The sequence below is a fragment of the Bactrocera tryoni genome, chromosome 1 (assembly GCF_016617805.1).
Source record: "Bactrocera tryoni isolate S06 chromosome 1, CSIRO_BtryS06_freeze2, whole genome shotgun sequence".
In the NCBI taxonomy this organism is placed as follows: Eukaryota; Metazoa; Arthropoda; class Insecta; order Diptera; family Tephritidae; genus Bactrocera; species Bactrocera tryoni.
In genome coordinates, this window is record NC_052499.1 from 88815626 (window position 1) to 88842882 (window position 27257).

Genomic DNA, 27257 nt, shown 5'->3' on the forward strand with positions numbered 1-27257 from the left:
TCTTCTAAACTTTAAGCGCAGGAAAGCGCATCGATTGCAAACCATTTATTTTAATAGTTTCAACATTTAAAAACTGGAACAAAACAGTTTGTCTCTTATGTGAGAATGCAAATGGGATAAACTGTCAAACTGTCGAACCTTTGTTTATATTTGTTTATCGTTGAAGACTTGCATTGTTCTGGACGACCTTCGACCTCTTCAACTGATGAAACTGTCAGGCAAGTGTTAGAGATTTTGAAAGCGAGCTCAACATCTCTCGTGAGTCCATTCGAATGATTTTGGTGGATATTTTGGGTATGAAAAGTGTTCTTGCATGACTCGTTCCCTCGTAATGCTGATTTTTTTTTCGAAAAGAGTATGATTATGAGTGATTCAAATGCCAAAACGCAATGATTACCATTGATCAACCGCCGTATTCACCAGATTTGGCTCCGTGTGATTTTTTCTAGTTACCCAAACGGATATTGCCGTCCGTGGAATTCGTTTTCAGTCGGTCGAAGAAGTAAAACAAAATTCGCTGAAGAAGCTGAAGGCAATCCCCAAAAGTGCTTGTGAAAAGTGTTTTGAAGAATTGAAAAATCATTGGTACAAGTGGTTTATATCTGGTAGGGACTACTTTGAAGGCGACAAAATAAAGATTGATGAAAAATATTTTCCCTTTGATTTACGATTCCCGGGTACTTTTTTGTGAAATGTATCTATCAGATCACACGAACAAACCAAATCAATAATTATGCCCGTAAAATTCCTTAGATAAATATACAGTAACCTTCGGTAATACGGGCTAGTTATGAATAAAATGGAGGCACAAGCAAATTAAAAATTAAATTAATTCGTTTTGAAGTTGAAAAGGCCAAAATATCGCATTACTTTCATATTAGAAAGGTTGGCGCATATGTAACCGCACTTGTGACATGTGAATGGATGGTAAAAATACGAGTCAAGCGCCTGTATGTATGCTGTAAATTAATTCGCACCACTGCCAGTTCCTTCCGCCGCAACATAACTTTCTCAAACGTGTTAAATATTAGAGGAAGAAAACGAATTTTTAATGAGTATGAAATTACGATGAACCCCTCAAGCTCTGCCAGGGATGGCTATGAAGACGGATGTAAGAAAATGTAGTAATAACATCAGTGCACCATGTGCGTGTAAGCTGTTTAGTTGCTTGTGCCTGAAAACTTTGCTGGCAATGTGAGAAATCGTGCTCTGAAAGTTTTTAATTTTGTAATTCATCATCACTCATTGTGCTGTGCGAAGCCTTTTGATGCTTGCTCGCATGTGCAATCATGAATAATGTATTTTCCAAGTATTAAATTTGACAGAAAATCTATGCAATTCGGAAAGTAATGGGGATACGATGTAAAGAACGTAACACCCCGTAGATGGTATGGTGATACATAGGTGTGGCTACCACTGCTTTACCATTGTGCAGCGGGTTATTAAATATTCGAGTAGTGAGCGGGTGAGAGATAGACCGGGCGGAGAATGGATATCGTTAAGCGGATACGAGGATGTAATGGCGGAGATGCCGCAGACATTTGTTGACTTAGGAAATCAATCATTGACAAACATTCATCTTTAGATAATTACCTACATATGGTATATATGTATATGTATTCCCGCTATTTTAGATTCTGTCCACCACACTTTCATTATCCATACAATCTCAGGAGACTGCTCGTCTGTAGTGTGGTGTTTACTGGGGGTCCACTGCAGACAGTCAGACCCAGCAGCTCCGCCCACTCGCTTCACACACTCAATATGGCCAAAGCTTTACAATATTTCTGCCATCTTTCCTTTCCAACTTTTTTGGTCGACCATTTCTTCACCGGTTGTGTGCCCAGTTGGCGGTCTAAAGCTCTGTCCGTCTCTCGCTTTGTTGCTTGTTTGTCGTTGTCATCGTGCGATTCGTTGGAGTAACGGCGCTTGCCATCGTGTTAAATGAGCCAGGAAATTCAATCTGAACAAAATATATTATATATATGTATACATATATACATATATACACATGTATATGTTCCGTTTCATATGTATGTGTGTATGACGCTTTCTATTCACTTTCAGTTCGCTTGAGTTCCAGTGAATAAAAGTAATCGTCCATGCACATGTACTTACACACACACATGTATACATGACTGTTACTATACTTACACGAGTGAGTTTCTTGTAGCCGCTTGACGGGAATGTGTTTTGGGATTTAATTTAAATCGTTTTGGTTGATGAAATGAAGGAAATGAAAAGTGAAAAAGTATACTAAATCGATCACAAAAATGCGATTTGTAAAATTGTACAGATTTATGTCATTGGTGGGTTTACGGTGCGTCTGTGTGTGCTAGTGATTGGCTCGGTTCAGCTCTCGCTTTTGCCAGAACATTCGTGACTTTGATTAATTTGCTTTGGAGACTTAACAAATGGCTTAATTAGCTAAACGAAGGAGTATAGGGCGTGCCCATAATGGGTAAATTACCGTCAGTATTTGTTGGCAGTGAGGCAACTCAATGTTGGGGTAAAGATTCGTTTACGCCATATATTTCTCCTTGTTGTCCAATAAGACAAAAAGTGTGCATTGAACATGAATTTCAATAATGTGGCAGTCATCAATGAATCCGGCTGTTAATTCCACCACTTTGTCATTAAAAATATTTATATCTTTAATTATAGGAGATTAGATCTTTGCAAAGCCGGCTGTTAAAGTTTTTTACAAATATTGACAGTTATTACGAAAAATCTGTTTTGAAGACATTTCTTTTTGGTGACAAGTAATATACATTAAATTGAAATTACCCTAAGATGCATTTTTTAGGCAAATAACTTACAAAGACGAAAATCTTAACACCTAAACAAATGATACAAATTTAAATCCAGCAAGCCTAACTGCGGCCCAATTGTCATAAATTGCCACCAATAATTATTCAATCACGGAATGCCTCAACTGTATATGCTGGGCACCGTAGTGATTAGATGTGGCGCCACTTGTGCCGCACGCCATGCCGCATGTTCAAGTGCGCTGAGCTTAAAAACTTCACAAACACTGGTGGCACAGCTGTCATTCCGGCACGCCTTGCAATCCAGTTATCGCGACAACAACACCAACAGCTGAAGCGATTATGGCTACTGACAAGTTCAGTGAGATGCCAGCTGCCAGCTGCCGCCTGTCGGCATATCAGCTGTCGCCAGCACACCTTTCCCCTGCAATTTTCTACAAGCTTTTATAGATGACAGCGCGAGGCACACCTGTCATCCGCACACAAAATGTTCCGCTTAGCCAACTCAGCCGGCTGCTTCATCCGATACGCATTTGGGGAATGTTGGCAAGCTTTGCGGGAAGTGGTGCGTGCAAAAGCTCCCCAGTGCAAATAATGGGCACGCATAAAGAGAATGGCTTTATTCAGATGAAAATAGAAAGCTAAAGAGGCGGGCTTGTCCGACCATATTGGGTTTCTTTGAGGCACCCTCAAGAAATGTACTAAAAAATCCATCAATCGCGGCAATGTTTAAAATCTAACTTGAGAGGGCATTTTTATTGTGGTAGGTCTCTAAAAACATATGAATAATCAGCGGTCCGGATATGCGTATTGAACTTAAACGCTATTTACTCAGAAGAATTAATTTATTATGAAACTTAAAAAGGAAATTCTCTTTATATTTATTATCAATTCACAACTGAGGAGAAGACGCAATAAAACGCATTGGCTGATTGCTCGGAATAACGGTGATTGCTTCTGAAAAGCAACGCATTAATGTTTTTAACTTGCACATGAATATTTCATTCACACTTAAAGTCCTCCAACTATTGCCATTCCCATTTCCATGCTTATGTGCATGAAAGTATATTTTTTATTTTATCTGCGAGTATAAGCGATTCTTTTATGATTACATTTAAATGTGTGTGAGCAAATATTTTCATATGAATAACTTAGCCGCGGTGCTTGACAAGCAAATTTGCACCAGAGCAAAGCAAGCAATATTATTGGTGTAGAATCACAAATCAGCGAAGCGTACCGGGTGCACCAGTAGCGAGGCACCTACTACCCTGCTGGAAAAGTGGCGCAGTTTTACACTACAGTTTATACTAGCATGATAAAGCTGAAGGTTAAGGAAAAGGTCTAGAAAAAGCATACCACAATAGGAAGCTACTTCGGTTGCTCTTGGAAACATGTGGCATCTAGTTTACGTTCGCACGCAGTTTCCTTAGGTTATCACACGAAATCGCTTGAAAAGAGATGAAGCAACTTCGTCGCTTTTTACCGCCGGGATTGGCATATTCGGGTCTAAAGAGTTGCTTCTGTTGTTTTGCATAGTTGCATTGGACTTAGTTGCAAGCTCCGCTACGGCTGATGATATACCCACGTTGAGCTAGACGATATGTGCAAAGAAATGCCTTACTGCAGCGACTTGACAGTTGTGCCAGTGACTTACTTGAGCTAACGCCCTTCACCGCCTCCACGCGCCCGCTCACAGTGAAATAATGCAAGTTCGTTGCGCTGCGCACGAAGTTGGATGTGCTTTAAGTGGCTTTTAACCTTATTTCACAACCACTTCCGCCCAACCACATAAACACAAACTAACACAACTAAGCGGCATGTCTGTTTGTTGGTGTGTGCGTGTGTGTAAAGCGCTTACAAATATAATATAATATTATTATTATTATGTAGCGATGCAAATGTGTGTGGGTTTGTGCCTTGCAAATTTCATTTTCTTGTATTTATTGCGCTCGTGCTGCAGCCTTTCGCGTGTCTTCGCGGTTCGGCCTGAGTTGCAGTTGCCTGAATGTGCTCGCTTGTAACCACGCACTTAATGCGCCTAGAAAAATTTATAACAATACAATAATCCGCATTTGTTCTCCTACATATATTAGTAAATGCTGTCATGCACCCACACACACACACACAAGCACCAACACATTCGTTGCACGTTAACATTTCCCGGCACTTGGCTGCTGCAGACGCCGTTCAAGCCCACATGCTTTCGGCAGTGGAAAGAAGTCGTTGCTGCAAGTTCATTATCTGATACATTTGCAGCTACACTGACACATTATGTGCGCCTACATGTGTGTGTGTAGGTATGGGACTACACCCATACCAACACTCGTGTTCTTGAGGAAGTACACAAATCGTTTTGTTAGCCAACTCAGCGGCAGAAGCAACACTGCTCAGGCGTATTTTAAGCTGCTGCCACTTCAGATGCCTCACTTTACGCTTTTCGTTTCCAGCTCTTCATCACCGTTGGCATTGTGTAGAGGACATTTGTAAGGATAAGCATGTCAACTTAATGCTTGAAGCTTAGACGTTTAAGAAACATGCTTAAAAATATATTTACGGTTTTTTCTGATTCAGCTTTAGTTGCGGGCGTGGAAATGGAGGCCCCTCTTCCGGTGTGCTGTTTATCTGCTCTTATAATTTCCCTTGAGAATAGGAGAAAAACAAGTACTCGGCGTGCGAAACCTCGCTGTCACTCATAAAAATCAAACGAACCGTATTAATCAAATTTATGAATGTTAGAACTGTCCTCTCAGAGTCAATTTAAGTAAATTACTCATTACAATTTTTTTTGTTGAAAATTACATGAGCATGAGTGAGGTGCTCCCCTGGGAAGAAACGACCGCAACTTTGTATGCTGTCAACCTGAGTGCTATTCTATTGCTTTTAAAAGAACTCAGAAAAGTTCAATTGTTGATTGCTTTTAGTTCTATGCATAAAAAATTTACCAACGCGGCTATGAATATAATCGGATTTTTATGGAAGATTGCAAGTTACAATAATTTATTGAGAACATGCTCTGTTACATTTTTTCTGTGGATTCTTGGGAAACCTACAAAAATGAATGATATAATTAGATATACAAACATATATATATATACATACGTTCTGATAAATATACACACATCTGCAATTATACATTTTTAATCGGCTTTAGTTACGACATGAAAAGAGAGTTTGTAATTGCACACAAGATGCTCTGTTTAATTGTTCGCCCATTGTGCGTAAACACAGTCTAATTTCGTGAGTTATTTGCTAATTTACTGTTTAATTTAGTAGCTGCTTCCCGCCCTCAATGGCTTTGCAAAGGCGATTAGGTGCTACTACTGGTCCGGCCTGAAGAAAAAGTCGCTCAATAAGTAACAAGTAGTTCATAGTAATAAGATGTCGACTGAGACATTTGGTCATGAAATGCCCATAAACCGCATTAGTACGCACAAGCCAGCAATGAAGAATAAAATACCAAAGCAAAATCGCAGCCAAGAAAAAATATAATGATGATTGTGGAACACATAACGGTAAGGGAGGAAATAAAAACGAAATGTCTTGTCAGCCGTCGAAATGGCTTTTGCTAGAGAAAATACAATAACACGATTTATGCTAAATGTATTTAAACACCATTCATCATTAAGCGAATCAACAGCAGCCAACGAGTCCACAGGCGGATCCGGAGCTTGTCGAAGGAATGGAGCGTCTGCCATGATGCCAACTGAAAGGAATGAGTCAACACACATACATATATACAACAGCTTCTGATATAAACTGTATAACGAAATCATCAACAGCTCATTTTTCTTGCCGCTGTAGACGTAACCGTAAGCAATGCTACAGCCGCCTATCTGATCCTTCCGGGTTCTCTTATAAATTTTCTTTAAATCATTGAGACTTTGCGGAATCAAAGGTGTGGTCTAAGTGATGTTTTATCATAAATCATGTTATTCAGTTATAATAAAGTACGAACGAGGCCACTGCGGCTTTCCTCGGGACATTTACAAATTATGTGGCTTCGAAATTTATTAAAAGGTTCGGTAAAGCGAGACCATATGGGGATAAAATTAGGCGGAAATGTAAAGTAATTAATATTATGTAATTATGATATTAGAAATACCTACCGATTTCGCTTCTAACCCAAACCAAAGCTCATCAATAATTTAACTACTTTTCTATCTATTCTATTAATGGTAAATTAACTAAACACACGAATACAAAAATCTACGAAGATATGCATAAATAAAGGGTGATCCACTTCGCGGTTCTCTATTTTTTAAAGAAAAAACACAGAAACTTTAAATTTAATAGGGATTGTTTATTTTCATTCGAAAGAACTTTCGTATGTATGTATTTATTTTTTGAAGATTATCTCTTTCAAATGTTGGCCACGGCTACGTCTCAGATGTTCCACCCGTTGAGTCCAGTTTTCGATGACTCGTTCGAGCATTTCGACTGGTAACTTGCGAATGACACGCGTAATATTTTACTCCAAGGCCATGGACTGAAGACTTTACATAACCCCATTGTAAAAAGTCTAACACTGCGATATGACACGATCTTGGAGGCCATTTAGCTGGCCCAAAACATGAAAATATTTGCTCTCATAAGTGTTCACTCAATAAATTCATTGATTGATGCTATGTATGGGAAGTGGCAAGCCGAAACTGAATATCGCTGAGATCACGAGCTTCAATCCCGTTCTCACCGGCATCATTTTTGAAGAAATATGGGCCCATGATTCCAATGGAACTTTTCAAGAGCCCATAGAGCAAAATTCCTTTCATGGGAAATTGAATTTTTCCGAAAAGGAAGAAGCCGCACGGTGCCATATCAGGTGAATACGGAGTTTGGTTAACGGTTAAAATGTGATTTTTTTTCCTTTTTAACATCTTTAATGGTGTCCTTCGAATGTTGGATTCTGAGCAATTTTTGGTTGTCAGTCAATTTGTGCTGTACAAACCGTGCACACACCTTTCGTAAGCTCAAATGTTCAGTCGAAATGCGATAAATCGATGTATTGGAGGTGTTAAATTCGATTTCCATGAATTTCAATCATGATTTCGGCTCATTTTTGATGAATTCACGCACAGTTTCGATGAAATTTCCGGTTATCACGGATTTTGATTGGCCCACATGTTGATCGTCATTTATGTCCTCACGCCCACTTTGAAAACGTTAAAATCACTCGTGCGCTCTGCTACGGGGTAGGCAATCATCGTCATAAACTTGTTTCATCAATTAAAATGTTTCGGTAAAAGTTTTACAAATTTTAAAACAAAATTTAATGTTCTCATTTTCGCACCGATAACAAAAACATACTGACACTCAAAACGCAATAACTTCACTTCCAATCAATGAAATGTCATGAAATTCTCACTGGACAATTGATAAAGATTCTAACGCACTAGTCGACACATAGATGGTGCTTCCTGGGGGCGCTAGATCTTAAAAGTCCTGTTTACTTTGGAACGCACCTTGTGAAGTTGAAATATTTGTAAACGTTGTTTAGGCGTAAGTTTTTCCATGATTAAATGCCAAATCCAATGAAATTTTGGTGTATGTGTGAAAGAAGAGGTTCGATTACAGCACTGCTGCGTCTGATTTTAGATATATGAAGTCGGTCAAGTATTGTGTTAAGAAATATTATATATATACATATATAATACCTTTCCAAAAAAAATTTGTTTAGCTTCTCTTGGACTGAGCACTAGTTTCTTCTCAACATGGAGAATAATACCTTTGTCTTCATTTGCAGTTGTCACTTGATTCCTCCCTCTTTCTGTATCGTCATCCACGTTTCCAGTTTCTCTATACTTGTCAGGCCACTTCTTCACAAGGCATAACTCGAGCTTAAATACTTGTCAGTTTTAGCCGCAGTTCGTTTGGGACCTTTGGATGTTTCGTCAGAAAGGCTGCCTCAAAACGTTACTTAGCACTAGTTTTTCTTATTTCACAGGATGACGTGACACATTAGGAAGATCTTATTGTACGTGTGAGCGATCGTAATTGAACATGTATTAATTTCCAAAAAAGTAAAAACTGTTTCCCGCGACTTGATCGCGCAAAGGAAAAACGTTATTTTTTTAGCGTTCTCTGAGCTTAATTTTAATTACCAACAAAATATTTTAATTTTTGCAAAACGTCCTCTGCTGTTCCTTCCTACGTGAGATATTCATGGAAAGCAAGCGTTTGAAAGGGAACCCAAATCAGTGCCTATTAAGGCGACAAAAGAGAAGCGCAGCTGGATAGCGAGACGGTCGAGTTAAGCAGATGTCAAGCTGTCATGCCGTTGATTACTAAACAGTTTAGCACACCGGTTAACACAGACAGGTCAAAACATGTTCGTTCCCAAGCGCAATATGTTGTTGTACGTGGCGTTGACATTTAATCGTCAATTACTGTGACCTTCACAAGACAAACCAAGCTCGCTTTCATGTATGTGTGAGTACACTACAATGCGATTCCATTGCCACTGCAGCATACCGTGTGCCCTGAGCAGTAGGAGCCTTCAGGTATAGACTGACCACCGTGGCGTGCCGATAACGTGAATTGTGGTGGCGATTGTCTCTCAGTAGTGGTGGCTGGGTAGTTGGTGATGTCGCGCAGTAGTCAGCAGTCGTAATTGAAATGTGGCAAGCTGCCCGACCGTGATGGCAAGAGCCAGCCCCCAAATACTTGCGTATTTACATACTTGTATATACATTAAATTGTGTGTCTCTTGTCGCTGTCGGAAGTTCTTGTCCATAAAACGTACTCATTTTGCCAGTCCACCGTTGTAGTCGAAGGATACGGCGTTCGAGCATTTTACCTGTGCGAACAACATAAAATAGTTCCTGGATAACACAAAATAACTGCAAATGTGTGGAATCTTCGCACACATTTTCACATGTTGTTGTTTTTAATTTGGAACCTTGATATGTTGCGATTTTTGTCAATTTTCAAATTGTTGAATCTGTTACTTACAATCAAACTGCAGCTTCCACGTGTCCTCACTCTATCACATCACTCTTACATCTATATGTATGTCTTTGTAGACAAGTACATCATATTTTATTCAATGTATGCTCTCAGAATTTTAATTGTTTTTTTTCTTCAAACAAAAAATTTTCTGTGCAGCCTTATACTAACGGCGACTGGATAGGCCAATTGCTGGTACTTTACACAGCAATCTTGGTAATCTGTTTATCACCGCAGCGTGGCATTTGCTCCATCAATGGCCACTTAAGATTAAATAGTCGGCCAAGTGGAATAGGCTCAACGGCCCGTTACTTACACTTTTTTATTTTGAACTTCTCGCTTTGCTGGCATTCACTGCTGGGCCACGTCGAATGCTAAATTAGTTCTTGAAATTAGAACTAAGGTGGATTAGAGAAGTTTTTGTGTAGTGGCTGTTGAATGTGTTTAAATTGTTAAAGAAGGAAATACCGTATTTATGTTATGTTTATTAGCTAGAAAAAATGTTTATAGTAGCACTGGGTAACGCTAATAACACATGTTTTAGTTTTTTCTTAAACGAAACTCCAACTTTTTGGTTGATTTTCCGTTTTTTCGGAAGTTCTTTTTATGTTTTTGCTTTTTAGCTTGAAATTTAAAAAGAATTTAAGAAGTGTCGACATGCACACTCAGGCTCGGGTAAGCACCACGAGCACGGGCCACCGTTGGATGGTGATTGTTTATTGATGACGGCGTGTCGAACACGTTGGAAGTGTCAAACAATAAAAATTTAATAAAGCTCGCTGTATGACAGGTTGTGTTTACGCTGGTGTCTTGTTATTTGATTGTTTACGCTTGAGTTTGTTTAAAAGCTTTTGTCTTTATTTATTTTTCCTTGCCAAAATATAGAAGTGCCTCATTAGCTGGTGCAATTTTTCCTCGTTATAATGACAAGTTTTGTTTGTATATTTTGAATTGATTGATTGTAAGTTTCTCAACCTTGTACTTGTACATTCACCTGCAGAGGTCCCGGAGTAAGTGGAACCAAATGTTGAATAGACAAAAACAAACACTAAGTCAATGAAAATCGAAGCTTTCTAAACTCCATTCTTTGTAAAATTACACGGTGTCTGGAGACTGAGAATCTTAGACATTTCAGTCAGAGTTAAATGAGTGGATCGTAAAATTAATAATCTTTTATCAACTCTCTGTTAGCTGAGTTAAGTTTTGTACTGAATATCAAGTTGGAAACGGAAATCTGTGACCAATCACGTCCTGTCCATTTGTCGTGGCAGCAAAAGGAGTATCATTTTATGGGCACAATAAAGTTGCGCAGTTTGAATCGGTCGCCAACGGGGCGGATTATAATTTCTTCGCCGTTATTCTTTATTGTGTCAACATTCCTGAAGAAGTGCGTAGACGCACTTGAACATAATGACATTTACGAGCATATGTACGACCAGATGATAATAATATTTGTGTACAACCTCATCCATGTAGACGCACTTGATAGACATAAGCAGGCGCATATTGAATGGCATTACAAGCACCTAAAATAACATTAGAGAGCGGAGCGGATAACTGTGTCTGTGGTATATGATACATAGTGTTCATGTGGAAGAGTCAAAACATAAAAGTATAAAAATAAAAGCCTAAAAATAACAGCTGCTTGTTGGCGGCGAACACATGGCAGCCCTGTAGACAGATAGAAGAGCGAGGGACACTGCTAAATATACTTTATGTGTCTTCGTACAAATAAAAAAGCGATTCCACTCAAGCTAACACAGACACACGCGCCTCCTATTGGTGGTTACTCATACGCACCGCAGATAAAAGAACGAGATTGTTGAGGTTACGCATACGCCCTGCCGACATTTTAAAGCGCACTGACACAAATTCATACATATGTACATATAAGCAAGTGTGTATTGGAATGGCAGAGTGCGCACTTAGCACACTGTAATTGATGAAAGTGTTGCTGCCACTGATACACGGTTGACTTTCATTTTGTGTACCCTCGCTTTCGTCGCTTCTCGTGCGGAGCCGCCACTCTTCGCCGCCTTTGTTTGTCGCATCCGCTGATTGCATTAATGTGACGCTTGTTTCACACTTCTTCTTCGCACATGTTTTGTGTTTGTTATGAGTCCGAAAGCTCTTCGTTCCATTGTCTGCCCACAATATGGTCCAGAAGTCCGTGGACCGAGAGTTGACTATCTTCATCTTTATTTTTAGTTATTTCTCAATGTCTGCCATTCACACATTCAATACACGCACATTCTGCCTTAATGCGTGGTATTCGTCTCCATTGTCTTGTGAATGTGTGTGGTGTTTTAGTTGGCCTTACTGGGGTTTGGAGAATTACTGCATCATTAGCAGTTGTCGATAGCGCTTGATAAATGTGCGTTGTGGTCGGCTAATTTGTTTGCTTTTCGTTTTGCTTTTTGTTCTTATCTTTCCTTTGTTTTAGCCTGCGTTTTGTACTGCGAAAGTGCTTTCTGACTTTCCATTTGTCCAGTGCGTAACGCTTTGGTGAAGAGATAATTGTGTTTCATGCTTCCGCTTACTCGGGAGTATTCATTAAAGGAGATCACGATTGGAAAGTGAAAAGTTAATACAGAAATTTATTGTGGCGGGTGTTTGGTGTTCAGTAGTATTCAACAGGAATTTGTGTTTAAAATTAAAAATTGTATACTCTTGCAACATGTTGCTACATAGTATAATAGTTTTGTTCAACTAACTAACTAAGATACATACAGCTATATATAAATGATCAGGATGACGCGACGAGGGAAAATCCAGGTTACTGTCTGTCCGTGCAAGCAGTAACTTGAGTAAAAATTGCGATATTTCGATAGATGGGCATAATCGGACCACTGTAACGCCAACAAGACGCCATTAACCAAATACATATAAAGGGCCATAACTAAGGACAAAATTACGATATAAAACTCTAATTTATCTAATTTATAGCAAGAGGCACCAGAGACATTAAGTTTTATCTTCGAGATGGTATGACAGAGCTTTAATGGAAGAGGGCTCTAAATTGGACGATGGCCGTTGTATCTACTTTTAGGTGAAAACACATATCTCGAATGACCAATTTGAACCAAATTTGGTTTCTGCCGTTCTTTTGATTTTCTAATACTACAGTGCGAAATCGGACTGCAGCCACGCCTACTTCCCATATAATGCAATTTTAAATTCTATCTGCTTCTTTCTTTTCCAGTGTACAAATCAAGAAGGCATTAATATAACAGGATAAAACTTTGCACGAATAATGCCTTTAGTGTAAGCCACCTATGAATAAAAATTGTTCAAATCCAACAAAAACTGTTTAAGAATATATGAACACCAGCACCTATAGTTTACTTTTTACCGAAAATATCGGTCAATGTGTCAGATTTATAATGAAATTCACAGAGAATCCTTATCAGATAGTAGTATGTCTTTGTGCTACAAATAGGTTGAATCGGGTCAATACTTCCCTGAGCTCTCATATACCTAATTTAAAGTTTTTCGAATTTCCGGGTGACTTTGTATTGCATATATATCGTACATACAGTATGTGAGTTAACTCAATGAAAATGGGACAGCGTATTTTACTCATAACTGTGTACCTGTGTGCCTAAAATGGGTAAAATTGAGCGAAAATTTGACCTAGCCCCCATATAACTAATTTCAGGGTTTTCGAACATGTGGCTGATTTTACCATATGATTGGTAATTGTATGTGAGGTACTTTATGACACCCAGGGAACATGTTTTTAGTATCAGGCATGTTAACAGTGTTTGCATAAATAGATAAACTCGTGCCGATATTAAGGTCGATACTTAATATACATAAAGTCTTTCCAGTAGCTGAAGAAATTTCCCGATCTTTGCAAGTTGTAAGTGTATAAAATGATAGGATGCATCCGAACTTAGCCCTACTTTACTTGTTGCTATATGTTTTAATGATCATGAATGTTTTTATTCTTTAAACTTTGGTTTTGTAGAATGAGAAATTCATCATATTAAACTGCCGTTCTCTTAGTATGCTTACAGATTTATTTGGCATGTGACTTTTGAATTTCACAAATTTTAGACAGGCATTCCCTCTATTCCTGTATGAAAAAAATTTGCGGTGAATTAGCTCAACTTATCTGATTAAGTGTTGCCAAGGACCTATGAGAGCTATGTTGGCTGTTCGAGCGTTGATCGATGGCGATGCTTTGAAGAGGATTTGTATGTCATATAAGGAATAGTTGAAAGAGCTAATGTTCTGATAATGAAGTTTTGTGATTTCATCAAGCTGGGAAATCTTGTTTAAATTGGATATAATCAGTCCTCTTTAATTTCTGCTCTTCAAGAATCTTATTTATTCCTATAAAGTAAGTTCATAACTAAAGTGAAGTATTCTTCCATCGGATATATATTCATAAAGTATGCCAATTACATTGGTAATATAATTATAATCGAGTTTTTTTAATGCCAGGCAGTAGCAATTTTATTCATATTTGCAGCTCTTAAGTTATGTAAATAGCTTTTCTGTTTCTCATATTTGCTATTTCATTCTTTGCTTTTTTTGCTCTATTATTCTTAAAAAGCTATTCATTAATCAGTATAATTTTTAGCTTCTCAGGGGAAAAGGGTGAAAACATTGGTATTATGTTCGTATGTGAACTATTTCTAATGGGGAAATATTGAAATCGAACGTGCGCCACCGTTAAAAGGTTCTGTAGAATTTCATTTAAGTAAGAAACAAATTTTAAAACGTGAAATTTTCAGACGATTTTTGACTTTTTCATAAATTTGTTCACGTAGTATTTCAGATTAAAGTTAGATTATCGCAGTTGATAAGCAGGGTTCAAATACGAATTCTTTGAAATATCCTTCAGACGTTTCACTAAATATGAAATATTAAAAAATAAGAACAATAATCTAACCTAAATGCGAAAGAGCAACATGGAACAGCGCAACAAAAAATGAAGCAATTAAATGTAGGCAAGCAAGCCCATTAAGCATGTATGGGTGTTTTACACTGTGTAACACTGACTTTTGGCACAAAACGCACACAAAAGGCGGTAACAACAATAGCAAAAAGTGATGCACCGCATGCATGCCACTTGCTTCCGTTGGCTGCAGCCATTCGTACCACAATGCGTCGCATTTAGTGTTGCTGCAACTCTGCCGCTACCCGGGCCGTGGAGGCTTGAATAGCCTTTGTGGCTGGTTGCGGTGTCGTTGGCAGTTAGGTTGACATTGTTGCTGCTGTGTCTGCGTTTGTGCTTGAGGAAGCGGCAATAGCCGAGATAATGCTGCCGCACAACTAATATTAATGCTGAGAACATGCAGCACAACAAGGCCACAATAATGACTGCTCCGTTTGCCACAACTAGCGCGTGCAATTGTTGAATGCATCCGAAAAGATTTCAATTTGCTGAAATGAAAAGCTCTTGTGGCTTTCCGAGCTAACATGGCGCACACACACACACTCATTTGCCGCTGGTTTGTCGTTTGCAGTGGTCATCCGGATGGCTGCCGCAATATGTAGAAGAATGTGTTTCTGACATCCCTTTAGCTAGGCTTAGGGCTGAATATTTTCAAGGAGAAATCAAAACCGACAAATTTAGCAATATTTCAACAGTTTCCAGAAATTTCTGTAAAAAAGCACCGCAAGGGAAAAGCTCGTTATATTGTAATAAGTATAGTTTTCAATAGTGCCTAAGGGAAACACAGGGTACGAGCAAACATTTTACAGCCAACGAATATTTTTCAGGAATGATAATATTTTTCATTTAATATAGAATTCAAACAGACAGTGAAGTGGAAGTTGGAGGGAGTTGACATTTGTGTAGGAAGGGGAGGAGAGTTGGTACAATTTAATTCATATATTGTGATTTATGCCAACGGGTTTTTAATTTTTCCGATGTTGGACTTCTGCACGATGATGTCGATGAAATGGAGATACTCTGGAAGTGCGAATGGGCCGGAGGTCATAACATCACTGCAAAAGTAAGCTCAAAACGCAAACAGTCTTATTACACTCAACGCCTTCTCCCCAGAGATACGAAGTATGGTTTGAAGGCTTGTGTAGAAAAACCTCAACCAAGACTACTTAGAGGGAATCTTACAAACGAATTAGACTGATTTGATGCAACAACGTTTTTAATTTGATTAGATTTGGGTGTTTTTGTTGTAGGAATGAAAAGTAAACTTTTAAAAGATTTTCAAACCACAAGTGCCCATCGCTATTGTTATTGGTTATGCCAAATTTTAACGTTTTCGAAGGAAAGTCACTGTCAGTGACATCTGTGCAAAATGTCACATCAACTAATCATTAGTATTTGGTATACGCTTGCCTTTCTGAACTACATAAAGTGCACTCGGCGACTTTTACAATGAGTAAAATTATTCAAAAACGAAGTTCCATTAAATTTTGTGTGCCGAAACGTTCACAAGGTTGGAAAAGGTCTTCGGGGATAATTGCTTGGCGCGAGCAAGTGTGTTTGATTGGTACAGCTAATTCAAAGAGGGTGGAGAACGCGTTGACGACGAACCACGTCCAGGACGGCCATCAATATTAACTGATAATGAACACGTCAATAAATAAAGAAATAAAGTGCTTGAGACTCGACGATTAACAGTCAGAGATTTTAATGGCATCGTTGGAATATCGGAAGGATAAGTAAAAACAATTTTGAATGATTTCGAAAAGTAAAAGCATCACGTTAACGTCTGTGAAACAATGCTTTCCGACAACTTTTGGGTTTTGCATCACGATAATGCTCCGTCGTCATCGTCGCATACTGATTCTTGACTCTTAGTTAGTTTTTCGCCAAATTTTGAACTAATAGTATGCCGTACCTACCATATTCGCCTTATGTAGATCCGTGTGACTCCTGGCTATTCAGCAAAATCCAACCATAGCTCCAGGGAAACCGTTTGGAGTCAATAGAACACATTCAAAGTGAATCGCTACGTGCATTGAAGGCTCTTCCGGAAATTGACTTTAACAACTATTTCGAGAATTAGAAAAAACTTTGGCACAAGTGTATTAGAGCCAAGAGCGATTCCCTTGAGGCGGCGAAATAGATTTTGAAGAATAAATTAGGAATTTTAAAATTATGTATGATTAAAGGCTTACTATTTTTTGCTCATAGTAATAAAGTGTGTACTTCTTTGTCTTGAGCCAGCCTTTTTTGTGATTTCAGAAAGCTGAAACTGCTGAAACTGAAAACCTCAAATTATCTCCACGAAGTCAGATTACTCTGTGACAGAAATACTAAAGTAATGGAAGCGGCATGTATGCAATGTAATGCTTAAATCAATAATTTCCCTAACACCTTACACAATGTTTATATAATCTATAGTTACTTAATAGGCGTATTTTAACATAATATTTATTCAGGAATTTGAGACATTGGTGGCTTATGTGATAAATGTGGTTCTCACACCTTTTACCAGCAGTAATATGCATGATAAACTGCCAAGTTGAGGTTATGTACATTAAGTAAAATTATGAAAATTTGCTGATTCACACCTCAGAAGTTACGAACACGTAAAATGCGGTACACATTCTACAACCCACATTCGTGCCCTCATTTAGCAAACATGGAATTCTAATTATTCTGAGCTCGTTTCTTCATGTGTATTTAACGCATATAATTAAAATTTAGCTAAGCGCGGTCACAACGAGCCTTGCTGCTTCTACTCTCGCTCTTCCCGGCTTTAATCTGTTGTGAAGACACATTGAGGTATAAGTACCTCTCAGAGTATGCCTGTATGTTCACTTGGCATATCCTTTTCTAATTGATTTCGCGCTTTCATAAAATGCTCGGTCTACCTTTTTACCGTATTAAATTTGCTCAATGAGAGGCAATTGGTGCGCGTCTATTTGTAGCTACACAGCTTTGTTGCTTGCGCGTATACATCTGCATAAGTTTGTATGTTTCGTTGAGTGAAATGAATATCTATTACAACTCATTGCGCTGATAAATTCCTACTGTTAAGCAGGATGCTGAACTTATATACAAACTACGTTCCCATGTACAATCAAAAGCGATTAAAGACAGACTACTTTAACAGACTAGGATCTCTTTGTTTGGCTGGTTCAGAGAGTCCACTGAATGCCGATTACAAAAATGTGTACAAATAAATATCGGGAGTAAATAATGAGTGATTGGATAATATTTAGCAAATATGCCACTTCTTTGGAAATCGGTTCGATTAATCTGAACATTATGGTCAGAAATGAGCTCTGTATATTTCAGCAAGTTCCCAACCAACGTATTTTGAAACTCATTTTTGTGTTGGCAAATACATTTCGGTGTTGTATAAAATTTAAACCATTTTAAGGTGGAACCTTTGAAACGAACATAAGACCAGATTGGCCCGAGTTCTTGCCAAATCGTAAAATGTTCCAAAGCATTTAACAATTCGATGCAAGGAGAATCATCATGAGAATTTCACACATCGTTAACCAAGTCACCACACGTACAGACTTACTTTCGTATGGACGTGTGTATTCTCTGGTGCTTGCTCCCTCAGCTATTGGCAGTGGAAATGATCGTTTGTTAAGCACTTCTACATACACAAATGCACTAATTTACTGCTAATTAACGTCAGTATTGTTTTTAGTGCAGCACTCTCGCTCTTTTTCAGCTGTGCTCGTTGCTGGTGTCATAATTGAAATGATAGGGTGCAAATGTGTAAATTTGCATAAGGTTTGATATTGAGTGTGCTGGGAGAAAGTAGCGGGGTGGAATTGGGTTGAGCATTAATTTTATTGTTCCAAAACACAATTTGACTTCCATCCAGTTATGTTTTGCATATGTATGTGACCTTTTATAGAGTTCTATATTCTGCTAAAATCAAGGTTTGCATGGGTCGAAGCTGAGCAGCTAATATCAGCAAATATGTTTTATATAAGTTTTAAGCATTATCCTTTGCAACATTCAGATTATTCTGGCAATTGAAAAAACTGGTCTACATCACATTTGACAGACTTTAACTAAATTAAATAAGCATAAAATGTTTTGAACAAACTTATAGCATCGTAACATCGTAAGGAAAATTTCTTACTTGATTTGTTTTCCACTTAGTTCTATTCTATATTCATTTCATTAATATGCCAATAAAGTAGAGCAAACCAACCTAATAGTTTCTGAAATTCAAGTCAAGCATTCGTAGAAGTAGAAATATTGAAGGTGCCGCCGGGCGTATGAGTAACATTGCATTTGAAAGAACGCTGAACGTCTGCTTACTGGTGGATGACTTGATATTTTCCTGACTCATAAGTTAAGTTTAATTCAAAAGCTGCAGAGTTTTTCAAATTTTATGAATGCGTGAAAATGGTTATTTCTATGTCTCTTCAGATGGAAGCACAAAGCGACATGTTGCATCAATGAAGTTCGGGCAATTAATTTGACTAATATCAGCACAACTTTTTAATGTCTTCCGATTATATAAATCGATTTACGAAAACATAATAAAAGAATAACAAAACTTTTCAACTTTTCAATCCATTTGCTCTTCGAGTGTGCGGGCAAAAGGCAGCAAAATACGTGCAAAGCGCACACACATTGGCAGCGCACACTCCCCGGCATGCAGTCGGGCGTGCTCCATGGCTGGTCGGATGCCATGTTCACACACTCTGCGTTTGGAGCTCACTTATATTTGCTTGCTTAGGTCATAATTTTAACATAGCATGACGGAGGTGTGGGTGAGTGCGAACGTGACTCCGGGTTGCACTGTCAGCTTCGAAGGGTGCCGCCAGATGCGCCACTAGCCAGCTAGCATTCCCCTACTTTCTTATGAGCCGGGTCACCCGGTTTGCTTAGCTGTTTATTTGTTTACTTTTGAAAGATTTGAGGTTTCCTCTTCATTTACATTTAATGATTTTCTTATATCATGAATACGCTTTATCGTTCAAAATTATATTCAAAAATACAGAGAAAATGTTATTATTTCTAGTCCCTTTCGGTATAAAAATCTTCAACTATGTTTTGGGTTTTGAGACCCGGAAGGTATAAGACGTTAGTCTTTTTAGATAAAACAATCATTAAGTTAGGCATAAGTAGGCTTGACACTTGCTCCTTTTAGTATTATCACGTACTTTTGATACAATTTGCGTGTTTGCTTTGTAGAAAGTTCACTAAATGATTTACCAAGCTCCCATTCAGCCAAATTAAACTATAAGGAAAGTTCTAGACGCAAAAATATGTGTAAGCATGTACTCGCTCTGCAAATGACTCTATCAGCATATTGTCTCATCAAAGCCGCGAGACTTCCATTATTCAACTACATTTACAAGTACAATGTTGCGGCATGGCCGTGTAACGATTGCCGTTGCACATTGTACTTAATGACCGTCCGTTAGATATGTACGCACGCGCCACTTGATGGCCGCCGACTAATGAGCGATTTGTAAAACAAATCACTGTTGACTACAGTTAAATAGCTGCAGTAATATTTGGGTATGTGTGGGCGTATGTGACTCTAGGAGACGAATGTCTGGAGGGACCCCTCGGCCCCTATTAACAAACGCATAAAAAATGTGCTGAAGAGCAACAAGCACAGACACACATGAATATACATTCACAATGTGTGCATAGCTGTAAAATTCGGGCAAAGCAGCAGCGTTGAATCACTGCTGGCATTCGCAGAATTAGCAGTTAGTTATAAATTGCGGTGGAGACAAATTACTCGGCCAACACATCATCGACAAAGTGACACAAAGTTATCCACACCCCACCCAAACACAAGTTAACTCGCAGCTAACGGAAGCCTTCCATGTGTGGCCTCAGTTTTGGGGGCAGAGTCGAGAAAGTAGAAGCAGAAGCAAAAAATGCGAAATGTGAAAGAGTAAATAATGCCAGAGATCATCAGAGACGAGTGCAGGAAGTGAGTTTTATAATCACGCTTTGTGCTACATGCCGTGGCGCGCGTCCGCAGTCAGCTGAAATGTTAAAGCCAACATATGACAAGTTGTACTTGCGAACTCCCCCCAGACAGATGGGGAATATGATGAGCAAACGAAAGTGCTGCTGTCTGCGCTGTAAACAATTCGTAACAACAAAGTATTAAGGGCGAATAATAATGTGTTTGGGATGCCGCTCATGCGCCATTGGACTTGGCATTGACACGAACGGAATTAACGGCGGCGACGACTACAACCCATTTGCTGATGCTTCCGCTCCACTGTTTTCTGACGGTCCACTCGTCTTATTTATTTGCCGCCATTTTTGTGTCCCCTTTTCTGTATGCTCTTTGTTTGGTTATCTCGTTTGCCTTTACTCACTCAAGCAGGCAAGCTGCACGCCGCCAAGCGTTGCCAATATTTCAATAAAATTACGCACAATGCTAGACATAATAGGCCAGAAGCGAAGAATATGCATCAAACTCAGCTTAGACTTCGACTATGCCAGCGGACGCAATTACCGTACGACCTTCGTCAATGCCAATTGCCTTGAATGATGTGATGCTGGGGGAGAGGGACACATTTGGTATTCATAGTGGATTAGTTTTCTATGCCTGCGAGGACCAATGTGAGCGGATTACTGAAGTCTTCATTGAAGACAAAATGACATCAGAGCATGTGAGCAAGTGGGGGCGGAATTAAAGCAAACACTAAAATATTGAAACAGAACGGAATACTCAAACTTTTGGGGTTGAGTTCAACGGATGAAATATGTTTATATATCAACATAATGGGATTAAGTACTAAGCCACTCTACCTGCTCGACCAGGTTGAACAGAGTTCGACAAATGCGTTCTGTCGCTAAAGTCCTTTGCTGCTTCTATCTTGTAAAGAAAGCGCTTTTTAACGCTATGAACCGATATAAACATAACAAAATTTAACTTAACTTTACTGTCGTAGAGTTTGAATACCCCGTTAAGTTGAGGAAAGTAATGTGCACGCACACTGGCGTCGCGACGAGCATGGAAGACTGCGTGGAATTCAAAGTGACGAACTCACACCTTGGCGCCATGCTAATGCCGGGAGCTTCATTTGTATCGTAGTGGCGTTGAAGGCAATGAATGTGACAGGAATTCTGTGGAAATCTTTAGCGAGTGAGAAAACCTCATTGTAGATTCCGCCTACACAATTTTAGTGTGAAAATGAAAAGAATTTCAATTTCAATGTCATTGCTGATGCCACTGTCGATATGCCTTTATCACGCCCGGAATACATATAAATTATAAAGGCTGCGATGGCATGAGTAGAGAAGAACTGAAGTGATGAGCGAATGTGAGCTTAGATAAATACCGTTACATTCATATATACGCATATGCCCTCACATGGATGAATGCCCTGCAGGAAATTCAGTTGACTACATTCAAATAATGTAACGAGGCTTCACCAAATCCCGTGTCTAGCCACCAACTACGAACTTGCTGCCGAGGCTTGTAGATGACAATAAAAGCACAGAAGCTTTCATATTTCCCGTAACGGTATTGTTTTGACATTAGAGATGCTTCGTAAGCTGAGAAAGCGAAACTGGTTTGACTCACGTCTTCTTAACGCTGGCGTGTAGCAGTAAAAGGGCGATCGATTTGCAGGCCCACTAGGCGTCAACAAAGTTCCGTTCGCCTCGCGCTTAGCTCCGGTTTTCGCTAAGCTTATTTATGTGTTCTCTTTATGTGTACTTGTATGTATTTGTTTGTGTTCATTCAGTTCGCTTTCGCTTGTTTTGCTTTGCAATATATCATCTGAGTGCGTCTTCAGCCTCGAGCCGAAAATTGTTTCCTCCCTTATTGATTACACTCTGCTTGTATAAATATGAGCATACTGCGGGGGGCGGTGGAGCTGCGGCGAATACTTGATTTCTTGCCATTTTCTTTGCTTGCAAATGTATTTTTTATATTTTCTCATACAAGTCTCTATATGTTTGAGATGTTATCTGACAGCCAAGTCTAAATGGTGGCCATCCACCTCAATAGATGCAATGCGAACTGTGCTCAGGACTCTGCACAAATATTTGCGGAATTTCGTTCGATATGTTTGTAAATACCTGAGTGCCTGTGAGCGTGCAGATATTTACAGTTTGAAATTTCGCGTAAGACTTTAAGTATCAGTAAAAAAAAGGTGAAATTCTTTCCAAAGCAAAAATGTTAGCAACTTAAAGCGAACTGTAAATAGTAACAAAGGAACTCTAAAGCTATGAATACTCATTAAAGCATTTGTGTAAATATATGTATGCTTATAATAAATACAAAGGTAACGAGATTCTTGGGTGTGCTGGCAAAGGTAGGGAAATCTTTGACGACATTTAACATCCATTCGTGCTTATTTTTAAGAAATGAAACTTTTTTGGGTGCGGGAATGAAATCGATCTGAGTACTAGAAAGTTTCAACATTGCTATCAGTTTGCATAGTATACCACAACATTTAGAAGATAAATAGGTTTAAGAATGCTTACAGCTAAAATTATATTTTGAAGATGTTTTACTTCAATTAAATTTTTATGGTAAGCAAATTATCCCATAATAAAAGGTTAGAAACAGTTTCTGTCAAGACCAAACGACCTAAAACTATATTCATGTATTTTTTTATTTACTTGACCGCCTATTTAAGAAAAACATTTATAAAAGGAATACTCAAAGCATTGCATATCTTATCATATCTTTCTAATAAATTGTGAATTACATCGCAAAGAGATTGCGTTGGCTTGACGGCTAAAAATGAATCAAGCTAATTTTGCCGTTATGGATATTCGGTGCTGTCTTTGGTTTGTCTGACTCGCCAGGTTTCACTTATGTGTTTTTACACTTAGGGTTGTCATTCATTGAGTAATGCTACCGATTCCTCGTCTTCAAACTTTTTTAGCCGCCAAGAACGTTCTTCATCTTGCGAGCCAAAATCACCACTCTTAAATTTTGGCACGTTCACTAAGCTAGAGCGTTTTCACTATATATTTTCCACCGAAATTCGATACCATTCGGGTAGAGTTTTCTTCATATTATCATCATCCACAAATAACAAAGTTTTCCATACAGGGACTTCACTTGGATCGTTCAGTTTGTATGGCAGCTATATCCAATAGTGGTCCGATAAATGAACAGAAAGGAACAGGACATATATGAAATTTCAGATCGGTATTTCAAAAAACTAAGGAACTAGCTCACTCATATATAAACAGACAGACGATCATGGCTAAATAGACTCATATTTTATATGGTCTCCGACGTTTCCTTCTTAGTGTTACAAACTTCGTAACAAACTTAATATACCCAGTTTTGGATATAAAAACTATTGTGGCTTCCGCTTCAAAATACATATACCCAAAAAGATGCAAAAGGACAAAAGATTTCCAACTTATGCTCGGATTATTGGAACAAATTGAATAAAATCAAGTTGCGTCATTTCAGCAATCGCACGGTTATTATTATAGATCCAAGAGAACATTTCGATCTAAACATATTTTCAATGGCAACAGTAAGTCGAATATCGTGCATCAGTTATACTACAAGTATATCAAATATATCAGTCTTGAAACATAGGGATATATTATAATGTGCAATATCCTTTATACTTTTTCTCTCTTTATTTAATTAGTTCGAGCATATTTTTACCAACTCAGCTTGTTGTTCGAGGCTTAACAATTCAGACATTTTAAAATCTCGACATATTTCAAAAATCCATCTCTACCTTGCATGAAGCAATGAATTTTTAGAAGAGTAGCCGTCAACACTGCAAGCCACTCGCTTTCAACTTAAACGAACGTACTTGTGCCACATTATTTTTATATTTACATGCAATGCAGCAATTTAATCACCATAATGTCCGAAATAAAATCAAATAGCTCGCAAAAAACGACATTGTGGCCAGGGCAATAAGGAGCCATAACTGCCGAACTGTGTGCTACAGTCGCAACATTTTCGAGCAGCGTTCGCCACTACCAGATGCCTACTACCCTATGTGTGAATGTGTTGAGCCTAATGTGTGTCAATGAATGTCCAATGAATGAAAAAACGAACGTGCCACGAATACGCATTTGTTTCCGCATTTGCGCCTCCACTTCCTCCGGCTTCATTACAAAAGCGCCAGCTAAAGTTTCAAGTGCTGGTCACATTTGGATGAATGTATGCAACTTGATTTATTTGTATCCCAACATTTTCATGGCCTTTTGAGGGCACACATATACATACATACGGAAAATCCGACTTGTAAGCGGTTGCATCAATGATTTCCAATAAAACAGAAAATACTGAAAGTCTGTGGAATGGAAATCTTCTGCGTTCAAAATTACCACTCGCACAGTTCATTACATTTGTTGTTGTTTTCTTCACTGTAATTATCGCCATGATTTTACCTTAATTATGAGGGACAATTCAATTGACTTTGATACGGCTATTTTCATGCACACAGCCACAAAGATGTCAAGGTCTGAGGAGAGAATGCTCGTACAATCTATTCTTGGCCCACCGTTGCATACACAGGACACATCTCTTAGACGAGGTTAATTGCTTCTGACTTAGCGATGGACACACATACAAACACTCACAAATAGCAAATACAATTGTTCTTGCATGCGGATGTATGTGCTTGGTAATGAGGGCTGCGTTCGCTTCGAGTGACTAATTGAGTTGCCTCAACCAAACATCAATTTACTATAATATAACATCCTACGCTTTTACGATACATGTGATTTGTTAACACAATTGATGTGACATACATATGTACGTGAATACATAGATGGGTTTGAGCGAGTTGAATTGAGTATATGATTTATAAGTAATTACTAAGATATCTTCGAGTCTCGATTCCCGATTGATGTCTAACCAGTTTCCTAGCGCTGAGTAGAGAAAGCCTCAAAGTTTTTTGTTGGATATGTTGCCACTTAAGTGGAACATAATGTGAATAGTGGCTTAAATCTACATTCCGAAACATCATATCTTGGAACCGTTTTTATGCTTTACTTAAATATTACTCGATTTGTGAAATTTTAGAAACCGCAGAGGTTCAGCAGTGGTTTCTTTGCGGAATGTATGGGTCGAACTGTTGCGTATATAAAAAATATGCTACATACATACATATATATACACTTCTATTGATATCTTAGATGAAATTTCGACTTTCGTATTGGCAATGGGGAGTTTCGTTAACGGCTTATGGCCTTCAGCTTAATGCTACTGTTGCATAGATTTACACGTTCTCGAAATTGCCATTCTCATCCGAGAGTAGAATTAATGCTATGAAGAAGGGTGTTTCACTACGTAACAGCGATATTCCATTTTACAAGCGAATAACAGAATTGAAAGCAAAAACGACAGAAATTTTACATACTTAGGTGCATTAAAGCCAGAAGTGGGCCACGAGGCTTTCGGGGTTCGAACAGACAGTACTCACACTATGCGTATTTGACGAAAACGCGTAAAAGAAGTAAACTAATTTCAACTTCAACTTGAATGAGAGTTTTAGTTTACTTTAGGCAGATTCGGAAGTTGCGTTATCGTGATTCACTTTGCAGGGTCGATAATAATGAACCCCTGAAAAGCAGCAAATAATCTTCAGGAAAACCACCAATTCACAACGTTCATATCTCGTATCTGTGTAGTGCCGCTCTGTCAAAAAAAAATGGCGTGCTTACGGAATATTCGAGTGATATGCCTTTATTGTTGCACCCTTTCATTAAGTTCCTCCTTTGTTATGTGAACCGATGGAGACCAAGAAATCGTTTCTCCTCGATTGCTTGCGGCAAACCAAAATCACCAAAAGTTAAATCGACTATTCAGCGTTTTCGGCGTTGACTGATTGGGGTCAATTCAACCGCATTCGAACTTTCACGATGAGTTTTCGATAAAAGTTGCAAAGCGGAATAACATACGATTACATTCGATCCATACACCCACATGTAATGAATGTGTATTGAATTCGTGAGGCTTACTCGTGCATGTGGGTGTTTTCATTACGAGGGCGAGATTAAATAGCTGGCCCTGATAGCTTCTGGGGCTGCTGGCCCCATCCATCTCTTTATGCTTAACATTATGAACACGTTCGGCATTTTACATATCGGCAAAACGAATTTAATATGCGAACATGCCTTCATACTGCGGCGGGGCGCGCTTTATGAACTGTTGACACTTTGGTCAAAGCACTTTGTGAATCTGCCGCCTTGTACTTAATGGCCAATACAAGACGATTGATGAATATTGTGTGTTTGCCCTCAATAAATAAGAGAGTAAATATGAGTTTTTTCTTCGGAAGTGCATAATCGGTTCAAGCATGAAATTCCTTGGCAATGTCTTCTTCGATTTAAATTTAATGCAATTATAACTATTTTTGAATCACGCTCCAATAACAAGCAAACAAAAAAAGAATTGACGACTTCGTGCATACTTTCTGCGCTATCATGAACATACACATATTTACAAATATATTACATTTGAGTGAAATTTGAATTCATCTAATGCTCGCCTATCCCTTAGCATAAACGCAATGCCGAGAGACATTGACAGCTGTACGCTGGAAGGTTACGTGTTTTTGTCGTGGTACATATGTGTCGACAACATTAAATATGTATCAACGTTTAAGCCACAAACAATATCACACAGTTGTATAACGTTATTATTTCGTTCTTGCTCTTAG

At 38.6% G+C, this 27257-nt stretch overlaps 1 protein-coding gene across 4 annotated transcripts in view; it reads right to left on the bottom strand.

Annotated features, from left to right (window-relative positions):
• Positions 1–27257, bottom strand: part of LOC120767072 (guanylate cyclase soluble subunit beta-1) — a 106191-nt gene that overhangs the window by 57295 nt on the left and 21639 nt on the right. The gene's annotated exons all lie outside the window — the stretch shown is intronic.